Below are 14,799 nucleotides of genomic sequence, written 5' to 3'. Positions count from 1 at the left end.
TATCGGCAGAGCTAGACCGACTTCTATGCTGCTACAGCTGGCTGATCCCACGGTGAAAAGGCCAACTGGTATTCTTGATGATGTGTTGGTGCAAGTGGGGAAGTTCGTGTTCCCAGCAGACTTTGTTATCCTGGACTGCCAGGTAGATGAGGAGATACCTCTCATTCTGGGTAGACCGTTTTTGGCGACTGCTAGAGCACTGACCGATTGTGAGACTGAGGAACTAAAAATGAGATTGAACGATGAAGAAGACATATTCAATGTTCAGCAATCTATGAGAAGACCCAGCGAATATGCTAATTGCTCTTTAGTGGATACAGTAGATGTGATTCTGCAAGAGGACGACGCGACCCTGACTATGAATGACCCATTGGATGCATGTCTGAAAAATCCAGAAGAGATGCATGGTGAAGGGTTGGCTGAGTGGGTCATGGCACTTGAAGGACGAGGATTCTGGACAAGGGAACCTCAATTTGAGTCCCTTGAATTAGACAAAAGGGCTACACCTTCAGCAAAGCCATCAATAGAAGAACCACCCAAACTGGAGCTAAAGCCACTCCCAAATTACCTCAGGTATGTGTTCTTGGGACCTGATTCGACCTTGCCTGTTATTATATCATCCGGTTTGCTAGATGTGCAGGTAGAACGGCTCTTACAGGTACTGCAAGAAAACAAGACTGCCATTGGCTGGACCATGGCAGACATAAAGGGTATCAGCCCAGCCTTCTGTATGCATAAGATTCTCTTGGAAGAAGGGCACAAACCTTCCAAAGAACATCAACGAAGGCTGAACCCAAACATGAAAGAGGTAGTAAAGAAGGAGGTAATCAAATGGTTCGATGCGGGAGTCATCTTCCTCATCTCTGATAGCAACTGGGTCAGCCCTGTCCAATGTGTGCCTAAAAAGGGGGGAATGACTGTTGTGCAAAATGAAAACAATGAGTTGATCTCAACTCGTACAGTCACAGGGTGGCGGATTTGCATGGATTACCGAAAATCGAACACCGCCACCCAAAAGGACCACTTTCCCTTGCCTTTCATTGACCAAATGTTGGACAGGCTGGCCGGGAGATCACATTTTTGTTTCTTAGATGGATACTCAGGGTACAACCAGATATCAATAGCCCCCGAGGATAGAGAGAAAACATCCTTCACCTGTTCGTATGGCATCTTTGCTTTTCGGAGAATGCCTTTTGGGCTTTGCAATGCACCAGCGACTTTTCAACGGTGCATGTTAGCCATCTTCACAGATATGGTGGAGGATATTATGGAAGTCTTTATGGATGATTTCTCCGTGGTGGGAGATTCATTCGATGACTGTCTTCACAACTTAGGCAGAGTGCTCAAAAGATGTGTGGAGACAAACTTAGTGCTAAACTAGGAGAAGTGCCATTTTATGGTACAAGAAGGGATAGTCCTAGGACATCGAGTGTCCAAAAAAGGAATTGAGGTCTACCATGCTAAGGTTGACGTGATTGAAAAGCTACCACCGCCCACTTCAGTCAAGGCGGTGAGAAGCTTTCATGGGCACGCCGGGTTCTACCAGCGTTTCATAAAAGATTTTTCCAAAATTGCTAACCCAATGTGCAAACTCCTTGAAAAGGATCAGCTCTTTGTGTTATCTAATGATTGCAGGTTGGCATTTGAGGAACTGAAGAAGAGGTTGGTAACTGCACCCATCATTGTTGCCCCCAACTGGGAGCAACCATTTGAGCTCATGTGTGACGCAAGCGACTATGCCATAGGAGCAGTCTTGGGGCAGCGAAAAGATAAGCTGATGCACCCGATTTACTATGCAAGCAGAACTCTAAGCGGTGCACAGCTCAACTACACTGTGACGGAGAAGGAGATGTTAGCGGTGGTGTTTGCTTTTGACAAGTTCCGATCATATCTGATTGGCTCCAAGGTAATTGTATACACTGACCATGCAGCTCTCAGGTACCTAATTGAGAAGAAGGAGTCTAAGCCGCGCCTGATTCGTTGGGTGCTGCTATTGCAAGAATTTGACCTTGAAATTCGTGACCGTAAGGGCACAGAAAATCAAGTTGCTGATCATCTATCATGACTTGAAGGAGGTCGAAGAGATTCTGGAAACCTTTCCAGATGAGCAGCTGCTCGCAGCTACTTTGGAAGATGCGCCATGGTATGCATATTTTGCAAATTACCTGGCCTGCGGTATAGTTCCATTTGACCTTTCATATGTCCAAAAGAAAAAGTTTATTCGTGATTGCCACATGTATTATTGGGACGAGCCTCATTTGTTTAGAATATGTGTTGATAATATTATCCGGAGGTGTGTCCCCGAGATAGAACAATCTTCTGTTTTGCAGGCTTGTCACGCATCAGCATATGGAGCACACTTTGGAGGGTTCAGGACAGCTGCGAAAGTACTAGAGGCCGGATTCTTTTGGCCAACTGTGTTTAGAGATGCACACCTCTGGGTCAAGGGATGCAATGAATGCCAGCGGACTGGGAACATTTCCCGTCGCCATGAGATGCCAATGAACCCGATTCAAGAGGTAGAGGTGTTTGATGTTTGGGGGATTGACTTTATGGGTCCGTTTGTCAGCTCATTTGGTAATAAGTACATCCTTGTTGCTGTGGACTACGTGTCTAAATGGGTAGAGGCTGCAGCGTTTCCCACTAATGATGCAAGAGTGGTGGTAGGATTTCTGAAAAAGAACATATTCACTAGGTTTGGGACACCAAGAGCGATCATCAGTGACGGGGGCACTCACTTCTGTAATAGAGCCTTCGAGAAACTACTTGCTAAATACGATGTACACCACAAGGTGGCTACCCCTTACCATCCGCAAACCAGTGAGCAGGTTGAAGTGTCCAATAGGGAGATAAAAAGTGTACTAACCAAGACGGTGAATGCCACACGAACTGATTGGGCAAAGAAGCTTGATGACACACTCTAGGCCTATAGAACTGCGTTCAAAACACCAATAGGTATGTCACCATACAAGTTGGTATTTGGGAAGGCCTGTCACCTGCCTGTCGAGCTAGAACATCGAGCTTGGTGGGCACTAAAGCAATTGAACATCGATCCTGACGCAGCTGGACAAAATCGACTGACAGAGTTGCATGAGCTGGAAGAATTTAGATATCAAGCCTTTGAAAGCATGAGGCTATACAAGGAAAGAATGAAGAAGATGCATGACAAACACATTGTGGACAAAGATTTCAAACCTGGCGATAAGGTATTACTGTATAATTCAAGGTTGAGAAGATTGTTTTCGGGTAAGTTAAAGTCCCGATGGTCAGGGCCATTCAGAGTGGTGCAAATGTTCGCAAGTGAAGCTGTTGAGATCAAGTCAGAAGATGGGACAAACAAATTCTCAGTAAATGGGCAAAGGTTGAAACATTACCTTGGAATAACTAAAGAAAAAGGGGATACAGTGGTGATTAATTTGAAAGAACCCCAGTACGCGAGTGAGGAGTGACGGCTCAACTACTTGCGTCGTGCCGCGACATTAAATCAGGCGCTGCGTGGGAGGCAACCCACGAATGTGTTGTAAGTGTAGTATATAAAAAAATGCCTGGAATATATTGTATATATGCAGGACAGTGCGGAGGACGTTGCATCACGAGCCTGGGCATAATATGGGTAAGGTAGGCATTAAAAGAGGTAAAAATAGTGCCTAAGGGGCAACACAATGAAAAGAACCCCAAAATTGGCGTCCAGGAACAGGCTTACCGCGGTCACAGCATAACCGCAGTAGGACCACGGTCAGAGATCCCCTCTGAAGAGGGCTCACCGCGGTCACGGCGTAACCGCGGTCAGAGATCCTCTCTGATGAAGGTTCACCGCGGTCACGGCGTAACCGCGGTAGGACCGCGATAGGCCAGAGCGGGCCCAGGTAAGATCTGCAGAATTTTTTTGTTTTTTATTTTTTTCCCTCTCTTTTCCTCCTTTAATTAACCTAACCCAACCCCACCCTCCCCATACCAACCGACACTCCTCTACTCTTCTCTCCACTTCTCTCCAACTTCTCTCCTCTTTCTTCTTTCTTCTTCTTCCACAAACCCAAACCCCCATTTTTATTCCTTCTCTTTCTTCTTCTTCCTTTCCTCCAACCAAACCCACCACCCAACTTCTCTCCTCTTTCTTCTTTCTTCTTTTTCCCTAAACCCCCCTTTTTATTCATTCTTCTTCTTCCTCTCCTACAACCAAACCCACCACCCCATTTCTCTCCTTCTTCTTCTTTCTTCTTCTTCCCAAAACCACCCCCTACCTCTCCAAAACCCCCCAAATCTATTCTACTTTTTCAAGTAAGTTGTTGTTCCCCCAAGACTCCGCTTTAATTTTCAAGTAAGTTGTTCTACTTTTTCTTTTGTTTTGTGTACTTTGTATTATGTAGTAGTTACTGTGTAGAATTCTTGATTTTTGTTGCAATGGGGTCTTAGACTCCAAGTTTGGTGTTGTAGATGGGGTTTGGGGTTGATTTGTGTAGAAGTGGGGTGGTGTTCTTTGTTGACAATTTTTGTGTGGGGTGAAGTGCAGCATGTGGCTTGGGAGTTGTCTCTTTTGTCAATTTACTCGACTATGGAAGGCCATGTGGGTTGGTGGTTGTAGCACTTAATAGTTATGAACTTGTGGAAGCTTGCATAGGGTTTTAGAAGGCGGAATTGTAGCATTGATAGTGGTGTGGGGCAATAGTGGATGTTGTCGACTTTGGCACCTTACTAGATGGTTATACTGACCATGATTGACATAAGGGAACTGTTTGGTGCCAGCGGGTGGTGAAGTCTGAATACTCATCCGACCGGCACATGTTAGGCTGCACCTGATCGTTATACTGAATTGATTGCAGGTACTATGGCTGAAAGAAGCGTAGGAACACGGAAAGCACTTCCGAATTGCCGACGTATGATGCCACCCAGTTCGAGTCACAGGAGGCAAAGGACAGGTTTCATGCTAAAGCAACAAAAAGCTTTGTCCCTGAGATTGCTATTGACAGGGCTGCCCTCCATGTAGAAAAACCGGACATGTACAAGGAAATCAGACGGAGGGGGATGGAGTTCTTGTTCGAGGAACCTGAAACGGCCAACCCAATGATAGTACGGGAGTTCTATGCGAACTGCCCGGAACATATGTGCCGTTTTATGATTGTGCGGGGCAAAGTGGTCGATGCCTCATTACTGAAAATTCGCCAGGTCTTGCAGCTGCCTCTGTTCACTGGTGAAATTGATTATTACCACAACTCCCCAGGGGTCGATTGGGACACTCTGATTGAGATAATATGCTTAGGGGGACGGCCAGTTTGGATACAGGAGTACATGATCCTTCATTCTAGGTCGTCCACATGGGAGGCTAAGTGTTGGTTCACCATTATTTGCAGCAGGTTGTTGCCCACGGGCAACACGTCAGATGTGAACAGCTTACGAGCTCTATTGGTTTGGTGCTTGGTCACCAAGAGAGACTTTGATGTCGCAAAAATCATTGGAGATGAAATGATCCTCAGGTCACCTCTGATGACTAAGGGGTTTTACTTCCCCTCACTTGTGACGAGGTTATGTCTACTGGATGATGTCCCCGCCAGTCCTACGGATGGAACTTTGCCCACAAAAACAGCATTCAGAGCTGCGAAGATCAAAGTGGGCAGAGATGCATCCACACCTATTGAGCTTGACGACGATGATGACGCCCCATCACCCATGGCACCACCTAGGAGATCTTATGATGTAGTCAGATCCTCTCGGCAACCCCAAAATGGGGAGGGACTCTCTAGATCACACTCCAGCCGACCCAGGTTGCCTTCTTTGGAGGAAGAGGTGGCCGAACTTCGCACCTCGGTGGATGGCCTGCATGTACGTTTGGATGCCATGTCTAGACGGCAGGCTAGGTCTGAGAGCCGGATGATGGCTTGGTTCCGCGCTATAGGGATGGCTTGTAAATTGGACCCCAACACCGTCTCCGACTTCGAGTGATCACCAGGGAAGTTTTCTTACCCTTCTACACTTTCTTTGTTTTATGACATGGGGACATGCCATATTCTTTTTGTGTGGGGTGGGAGACTTGATTTAGTGTTGTGTATTGTTAGTGTATATATGCATTAAGTATGTTGTAGTTTCGTGCCTCTGTTTTTGTTTGTACTTATCTTAGATGTCACCGACTTGGCCCAACGACGGACACTTGTCGACAGATTTCTTGAGTGCTAAGGTCGGATATAAAGAAAAAATCTGGAAAAGGTAGGAGACTCTTCCTGATGACGGACCACTTAGAAAGTATTCTTGAGGGAAGTAGTCTAAAAAAAAGATTTTTTTTTCTTTTTTTTTCTTTTTAGGTAGTGTAGTAATTCCCCCTTGGTTTTTTTTTGACCACGGTTCTTTTCCAAGGGATTTTTTCTTGAACTGGGTTTGGTAGATTTTTCTTTACTGTTTTTTAGGGCCCTTAGGACTCTCTTGGGCTAAGATAGGTGAGGGCAAGAATGCATCCCGCGGTGTACATAGCTGCAAATACTTAAAACGAACTTGAGGGTGCGACGTCTAGGCTCACGTGTTGACTCTTAATCTTATGCCTTAATTTTGCACACCTTTTCTTACTTGAACGCTCACGTGAGTGTGTTGACAAACTAATTCGAAATGAGTCACATGCCAAGTGTGTGTGAGGTAATACATGTATTCTATGCTTGCATGCGATACCTAGAACGTGCCCTGTGTGTGTGCAAAGCGAAATAGAAATTGTTTGGTCTTAGAGATTATTTAGGCATTTCTTTGTGTAGCCTATATAATTATGAATCCACCTGTACATATTACCATAGTTAACCTCTTTGAGCCTATAATCCTTTTTCTTTGGCAACCACATTACAAGCCTTACCCATTTGTTTGAATTAACCATCTATTGAACCTTTTCACCTCTCATGAGCACTTGAATTGTTATGAACTTGGTAAAAGTTAAAGTGTGGGGTGGTTGGTTTGGCTTTTGAGTGGAACTAATTGAATAAGGAGAAAGGTGCACTGTTTTGAAAAAGGAAGAGCCACTTGAATTGAAAATATATATATATATATATAGTTGGATTGTTGTGGAAAAAAAATTCCTTGATAAGTGGTGGCTCTTGACGTAAGTGTGCTTAAAGAAGAATGTGGTAATTTACATTGATGTGAAGGTGAAATTTTGGTTTGACATAAGAATGAGGTTTAAATGTTAAAATGTATGTATTAAAGTGCTTAGGGAGGTGTAGTCACTCTTATATCTAAATGTATCCTACCCGTCCCGTAGCCTACATTACAACCAAATGAAGCCCTATTGATCTTAGACTGAACAACTCGATTAGTAGAGTATTACACTAAGGGAAAGCTTATGGTGTATCTGTGTGGCATGGGGATGTTCTTTGTTGAGAGTGAGTGAATTTGTTCTGTCTACAATTCTTTGTTGTTTGATTTTATGTGTGTGGAACTTCTCTCAAAAATGTGAGGTGAGGGCATTTAACTCAGGAAGAAAAAGCAAGTGTTCACCTGAGGTGTGGCTGTTGTACTGCCTAGGTTGTTCTTTCATAATGGCGGGTGTGACATGAACAGGGTAATGCATCCAACGATTAGGCCTAGAAGTGTGGTTCAACTTGCTCGAGGACGAGCAAAGATTTAAGTATGGGGTGTTGATAATAGGTAAATTAGACTATAATTAGGCCCCAAAGAACCACATTTTTGTATAGCTTTAACGGTAAAAAGTGATAACCAAATGCTCTGATTAGTGCTTTTCATGTTTCGCAGGCTATATCCAATAAAAGAAGTTTGTGGAGTACTTTTGGGATCAATTACGGAGAAAAGGAGGCCAATCATACAATATCCACAAAGTGCGCCAAGCGAAGGGACAAAGCCAGAACTGAAGCTGGTCTGCCGGTGTCCTGGCGTAACCGCGGTAGGACCGCGGCAGAACACTGCTGCAGATTTTGAAGGACATTCTGGCCGCGGTCCTGGCGTAACCGCGGTAGGACCGCGGCAGGACGCGGAAAGTTCACCTACCAAAGTGTCAATACGTGGAAACTTGGTGTAAAACCCTTATAAGATGCAGAAAATCGCCCCCAAGAGAGGAGGCTTAGTTTTTGAGATTACTTTTGGAAGAAGAACAAGTGTGAGAGATCACCCAAAACATCATAGTTTTCTATTCTCTTCTATTTTTGTTGCAATTCTTCCATTATGAATAATCTATTGGTTTTATCTTCCATTGTCATGAGTAGCTAGATACTTTAACCTAAGGTTTTGGTGAAACCCGTTGGGGATGACTTGGTTGTTATATTAATATATTTGGAATTGGTTGTTAATCTCTATTTGTTCATCTATGTTTTGATTGTGGTTAGTTGAAAGGGCCCTCAATTATCCGTCCCTATTTAGCATGTATCTTCTTGAGAGAGAGTGCATATTTAGGTGATTGTATGAACAACATCACTCCCGGAGAATAGACGATAGTCATAACCGAGGGTTTAGAGGTAGGTTTAGAGATAACGATACCTCGGATGCAATCTAAGTGAACTGTTTTCTGAATCTAGCTAACGTAACTTGAGAAAGTGCGTCTACTAAATTATCATAATTGCTTGAGAAAGATTTATGATAGCTAGAGCGTTCATGATTGATAGAGACAACTAAGTCTGAGTTATAATACATATTCAACCAAGGAAATCAACAACGGGGGAAACCATTACCTTAGATCTTATTCCAATTATATACAAGCAAGATTAGTTAACTTCCAGCTTTATTTACTTTCAGTTTAGTTGTTAGATATATCATCAATTGTGAAGTACAAAGTTTGGGAAAATTGACTGTGTGAATCTAGTAAATCTGACAAGAGTAATTGATAGGTTAATTCTCGGTGGTTCGACTCTGGGCAGTAATACCCAAACTATATTTGCAACGTCCTTGTGTATCTTTTTAAAAGGCATAGTTTGGCGTTATCACCAGTCTTGGCCTTCTACACGCCATGGCTCCTTGATTTTCTGGATCCTTGAGAAGATCTCGAAGAACCTAGTTGGTTCTGGTTTGAAACTTTGGTCGTTAACCTGTCTCAGGCCATGGTTCGACTGTGAGTGAGAACTTCTTGCTATTTTGTTACGAATCTATGAGTTTTCGACCTATTCTCTTATCTATGCTATTTTCTTTTCTGAAAACCCTAGTTCACTATTGTCAACTCTTCTCAGATCTTCATAGATCTAAGATGATTTGGGTATTATCAAGTGTTTTCCTCCAAAAACCCCTTACTTTAATTGATTATTTTGCTTTTTAATCACTCTTCTTAAACTAAGGTTTATCCCGAACTGTTTTTCAAAGATTCTTCTAAGTTATTAATGTTTATGATGTTTCTTCTTCACCTCGACTAATTTTTGCATGAGCGTTCAAACCCTAGTTGATTCTATATGCTAATTTTTCCAGTCTTTGCTTCAATTTTGAGTCTTTTAGCGTTACCAATCGCATTAACTCATCCTGTATTTTTGACTTACACGATTTTCCTTTGTCAAATCCAGTATTCTATAATTTTTACCCTAATTGAGCCCTATTAGGGTTCGAATCTTGCTTTCCGGCTAATTTCTATGTTTTTTGTGAAGTCATTACTTAGTTTATTTTCTATTTATGGGAGTTGGTATATTCTTTCCAGAAATCATTGTTACTTTGAAATTTGGCTGATTGATTTGCTCTGTTAGAAATTTGTATGCCTAAATCTTGCCTGATTCCCGGTTCACGGCCTTAATTAGTCACTCTTGCCTCATTTGATTACCTGTATATTTACTGATTGCTTTACATGATTCTTCCCTTAATTAGACCCCTGATTATTTTATCCTGAACTCCTTTATTTGGTTTTATTTGAACTCCTTTCCTTAATTAGACTCCTTATTATTACCGTTTAGCTGATTGCCTTCAATTAAGGGAGGTTTATTCTGAGCCCTTATGTGATTGGATTCTGTGACTTCCTTAATTGACCGAAGTTGATTCTTTTACCTTATTTACTCTACTCTCGAGCTACTATATAAACTCTCTTATTTTAACTTCTTAAACACAAACACTAGTTCCTCCACACTCTCACACTTTCAAAAGCTCTCTATTCTCTTCTCTTACTTGCAACTCTCACTAATCCAGCCGACTGTAAGCCAAGGCTGGCTATTTGCTCAATAATCTATGTTCTCTCTTTGACTGCATGTTTACATCCTGCTTGCTCTGTATGTGGTTAGTATTTCTAAACTTTGAATGCTTCATGAAGTGCTTGCCTAGTTTGTTCATTTAAGTCTTACCTATTCTAGTTGACTAACGAGATCCTGTTAAGGTATCTAGCCCTACCAAGTATTCTGATTGTGTGCCTAAGACTTATGTGTTATCAATATGTCTTTATTGTAATCTTTGTAACTAATTTGTCAATTCCACAACGTCATTTGTATATCTGTTTGCTTATACACTAGGCTGTATTCTATGTGTCCCCCAATCCCTATCTCCCTTTATGAAGAGTCTGCTTGACCAAAATGTTTCTGAAACTGTGTGTTCTGTTACTTGCTCTTTGACCTCAAAATTGTTCTTCATGTATCCTCAAACTGTTTTCCACCATAAATAGTACTGATTTCAGAAAATCTTTTACTCCTAAGGCCCCTTTGCTACTGTTTACCAAACTCTTTCAAGTCATTAAGCACTCTCACTTACTCTTAGTTCAGTAAGTCCTGCCCCTCTGGTATGTGTACTGCTTTGAGATCCTTGAGATCTCTCTGAACTCTGGCATATCAGGGCTGGCACTTCCACACTGCACATAAATCAGTTCTTATTTGAGAAAAGTCTGGGTGTGAGCACTGCCCGGGATCCTTGAGGTCCTTAGGAAACTCTGACGCACCTAGACATGAATTGGGCTATGGAACTTTGGGCACTTGAGACTACTGAAGGCTTGGAAACTACTTTGGGCCTACTTCAGGCTCCCTATAGATTAATGTATATTTATATTTATGTAATTTATTCAGTTCTTGTTCTGTAATAATCTTTGTAAACAGATATTGGCGAAATTAGTAAACTGGGAGGGATTATTATACATATTTTGTTCGGGAATGGGTAGATATGCTGCCTATAGGATTTTAAAAGAATGCTTACATTCTTAGAAACCATGCCTGTAGGACGTTACAATATGTTGTCTATATATCATGCCTATAAGCGGTTACAATATTTGTTCAATGTTTGTCCACTTAGACATCATGCCAATAGGATTCAAAAATCAATCCTACATCCTAATAACATGCCTGTAAATTTGCTGCGATGTTCACTTAGATATCATGCCTATGGGTGTAAAGTAACTGAGGTTCAGTTCCCATTACATTATGTATTCAAATTGCATCTCCTTAGAAATCATGCCTATAAGATTTAAAATCAGCTTTAATAGAAATCATTCCTATAGGGATTTCGCTTTGGTCAAATAAATTCTGCTTGCTTCACCTTGTGTTTAATTTGAAATCATGCCTATAGGATCTAAAACCAGTTTAGTTAGACTTAAAATCAGTTTAACTCACACCTGTAGGTTCTGAATCAGTTTAATTAACTGACCTACTCATCTCTTCAACGCTGTGTTAATTAACATCACTAGAAAGCATGCTTATATGATCCAAATTGCCCGTTTAAAATTATTTAGTATTTTACCGCATTCTTGATCAATGATTAGATACCATGCTCATAGGACATCACTATCATACGCCTATGCAAGCCCGTAGGGCGACTAAAATTATGCAATTGTAAAACTACGCCTTGTCATTTGTGACTGCTCATATTCAACGGGTCTAAAATCAGTAGGCAATCTGAATAGGTCTTTGACACTTTAGTCTTAACTCCATACTGCATATTTTCTGCTCACCTAGATGTCTTGTTCTAGAGTTCCTCTTAAATATCTAAAAGCTGTTGTTTGAGACGTGCACTTACTTGTTCTGTTTGTGGAGGTAAAATGTGAGCCTTTAATTGTTCCCTCTTTAATGCAGTCCTAATTGTTTTGGTTGACACCTAGATTTTTCTCCTTTAAGTACCTTAGGATGGTCTGAAACTACCTAAATTAGAGGTCCTAAATACCTCCAGGGCCACAAGGAAAGGATGGGTAGTGCACACATAGGATATCTTTCAAGGTTACTAGAAAGCTTTAGACTATGGCCAAGGGGAGGGAATTGGGTAGTAAGGATATGATGACTATGCGCTAATGTCACGTGTAGCCCCTCGTTGAGGAGTGATTACCGGGCATTGTGTGTGTATGATCCTGTAGGCTAATCAACCTAGGACTCCCATTTCCCAATTCCTATGTGTTTTAAATGAACTTCCTTTTCTTTACGTATAGATATGCAAATTGTTCAAACCTCTCCCCTGCTTCCATTACGTGAATCATACATATGTTTAGAATGTGAAAACATGCCTTTATTTGAGAATATGTGTTGGAATTGTTTGTAAAAGGACTAATTCACATAGTTTAAGTTCGGCCGGGACCCACCATTGTGGACCGCGAGGGCTGCCTAACACCTTCCCCTCGAGGTTATTTCGAGCCCTTACTCTAATCTCTAGTAATGCAAACTGGTTCATTAGTTAACCGCTCTAGGTTCCCTAACGCACCATAATCCATTAGGTGGCAACTATTCAAATACCCAAATCCCAAAAGGAAACGAGTCGATTCCCCATGAGTGTCGAAACCCGGACTTTCTCCGCGAGGAGGAAAAAAGGGGGGCGCGACACCTAAGGTTATGGATTATTTCCTCCCATGATAGAACGAATTACACACTGGTGTAGTGGTACTTCAAACTCCAGTGATTCAACGAACACAAAGTTCGGTAGCAAATCACACTTTTTTAAAACTTCGGCCGATTTCAGTCGCAAATTGGTCAAATATTTGATCATACCTGTATATAGTGAACAAAAATAGTTATTTATTAAAAAATTTCCAAATTTCCGACCGAATTCGATAGAAAATTGGTCATGCTTGCATATAATGTACAAAATAATTATTTATTAAAAATTTTCCAAATTTCCAACCGAATTCGGTCGGAAAGTTTGAAATAATTATTTTCCGCCCATGACAAAAATTATATATATTTAATTAATCAACCGAAATAAGTTATAATTAAATATTTTCGACCGAGTTCGGTCGGATATGTCATGTCCCAAACTACCCCCTAGACATGACTGGAACCCAGCTAAATCCACCCGTCAGGCGAACCATATTTTCTTACCTTATCCATTAATTTGCAGCATTTGATTAATGAAATGAGTATCCAAAAAATCTTACAATTAATTACGAACAATTAATATCTTGAAATATTATACTGAAACTCTAGCCCATATCTCACACTAGATCATGGAGCATCTAAGAGAATTACAAAAGACATCATATGAATAAATAATAAAGACTCTTTTGGCAGCCTCCACGAACAATGCGGCGGCTCACCTCAATAACTGAATCAACTCGAGCGAACTCGTCAGTTACTAGCTCCGTCTTCACCAATAGTATCTGCATGGCCATGCAGGCAAGGAGTGAGTTATATGTAAATATAACCCAGTAAGATCCTCGACGCGCCACTCTAAATACCTCTGGAACAAGTGTTAGAAAATACAAACACACAAAGAGCACAAAAATAATAGGCACGAAAATCTTGCACCATATAAATACTTTATAAGGTCAAAACAATTATTCAACATCAATACTTAATATATCTCAATACAATCTACACTAAGGACTTGTCATTAACGGCAGTGTAGGAAATTGCCCAAACACCCAACGAGTCCACGACAGCATAGACAATGTCCCAAATCTACCACAGTGACATACACAATATCCCAAATCTATCATGGCGGCATACACAATGCCCCAAATCTATTACGGTGGCATACACAATGCCCCAAATATGTAGCGGTGACATACACAATGCCCCAAATCTATCACGGCGGCATACACAATGCCCCAAACATATAGCGGCAACAGACACGATGCCCCAAATCTATCACGGCGGCATACACAGTGCTCCAAATATATTACGGCAGAGAAGAAATAATTTCTAATGCTCCAACGTCATAGCATGAGGCTACACCACAACACACTACACCACAAATTACTTATTAAATAATTTTAGCTTTTTATAAAATATTATATATTTACGGCTGGTCAAAGACCACCGATTCCGCCAAGCGCACGCTTGTCCCAACACATGGACCGGGCAGAAAAAAAACATACTTTCAAAATGGGTTTTGAAGAAGCAAGCATCAAAGCTTAAAGTCTCACTTACCTCACTAACTATAAATTTTTCAACCTGGCAACGTCTAGAGCACCAACCAAACGGCCTTTTATGGCCTCGATCTGAACTTATCACCAATGTATAGCTAAAGTGATTCTTTTTTGTTGCTTCCTGGACAATATAGCTAAAGTGATTCCTTTTTGTTGCTTCTTGGACAACGATATTTAGCTCCAGAATAAGTGTTAAAACTTATTGTTAATGGAATCAACCCAATTGACTTCTATGCCCGTTATTCACGTTGCAGCCAAGTTTATATCTCAAAGCCTCCTTTTTGTTTACAAATAAAACCTAACACATGATTCCCCTAGCCCTAGGTCATACACGTGAGATTGACAATGTGGGGATAAGCCCACCAGTTTCTTCTCCTTTAAAAAGAAAAAATTAATTAAGCTAACTAATTTACCACCAATCTTCTATATATATATATATATATATATATATATATATATACAATTTAAAAATATTAGGGAAAAATTGGGTATCAACAGCTGCCCCTCTTTACCCGGGGAATGATGGAAGAGTTGTCGGGTAAAGAAAATGATGACCAATTTTGGCCGAATAGAATGAGGAATGATGT

The sequence above is a fragment of the Nicotiana attenuata genome, chromosome 2, assembly GCF_001879085.1.
Source record: "Nicotiana attenuata strain UT chromosome 2, NIATTr2, whole genome shotgun sequence".
Lineage (NCBI taxonomy): Eukaryota > Viridiplantae > Streptophyta > Magnoliopsida > Solanales > Solanaceae > Nicotiana > Nicotiana attenuata.
The sequence above is the reverse complement of the archived record's forward strand: the minus strand, read 5'-3'. Positions refer to the sequence as shown.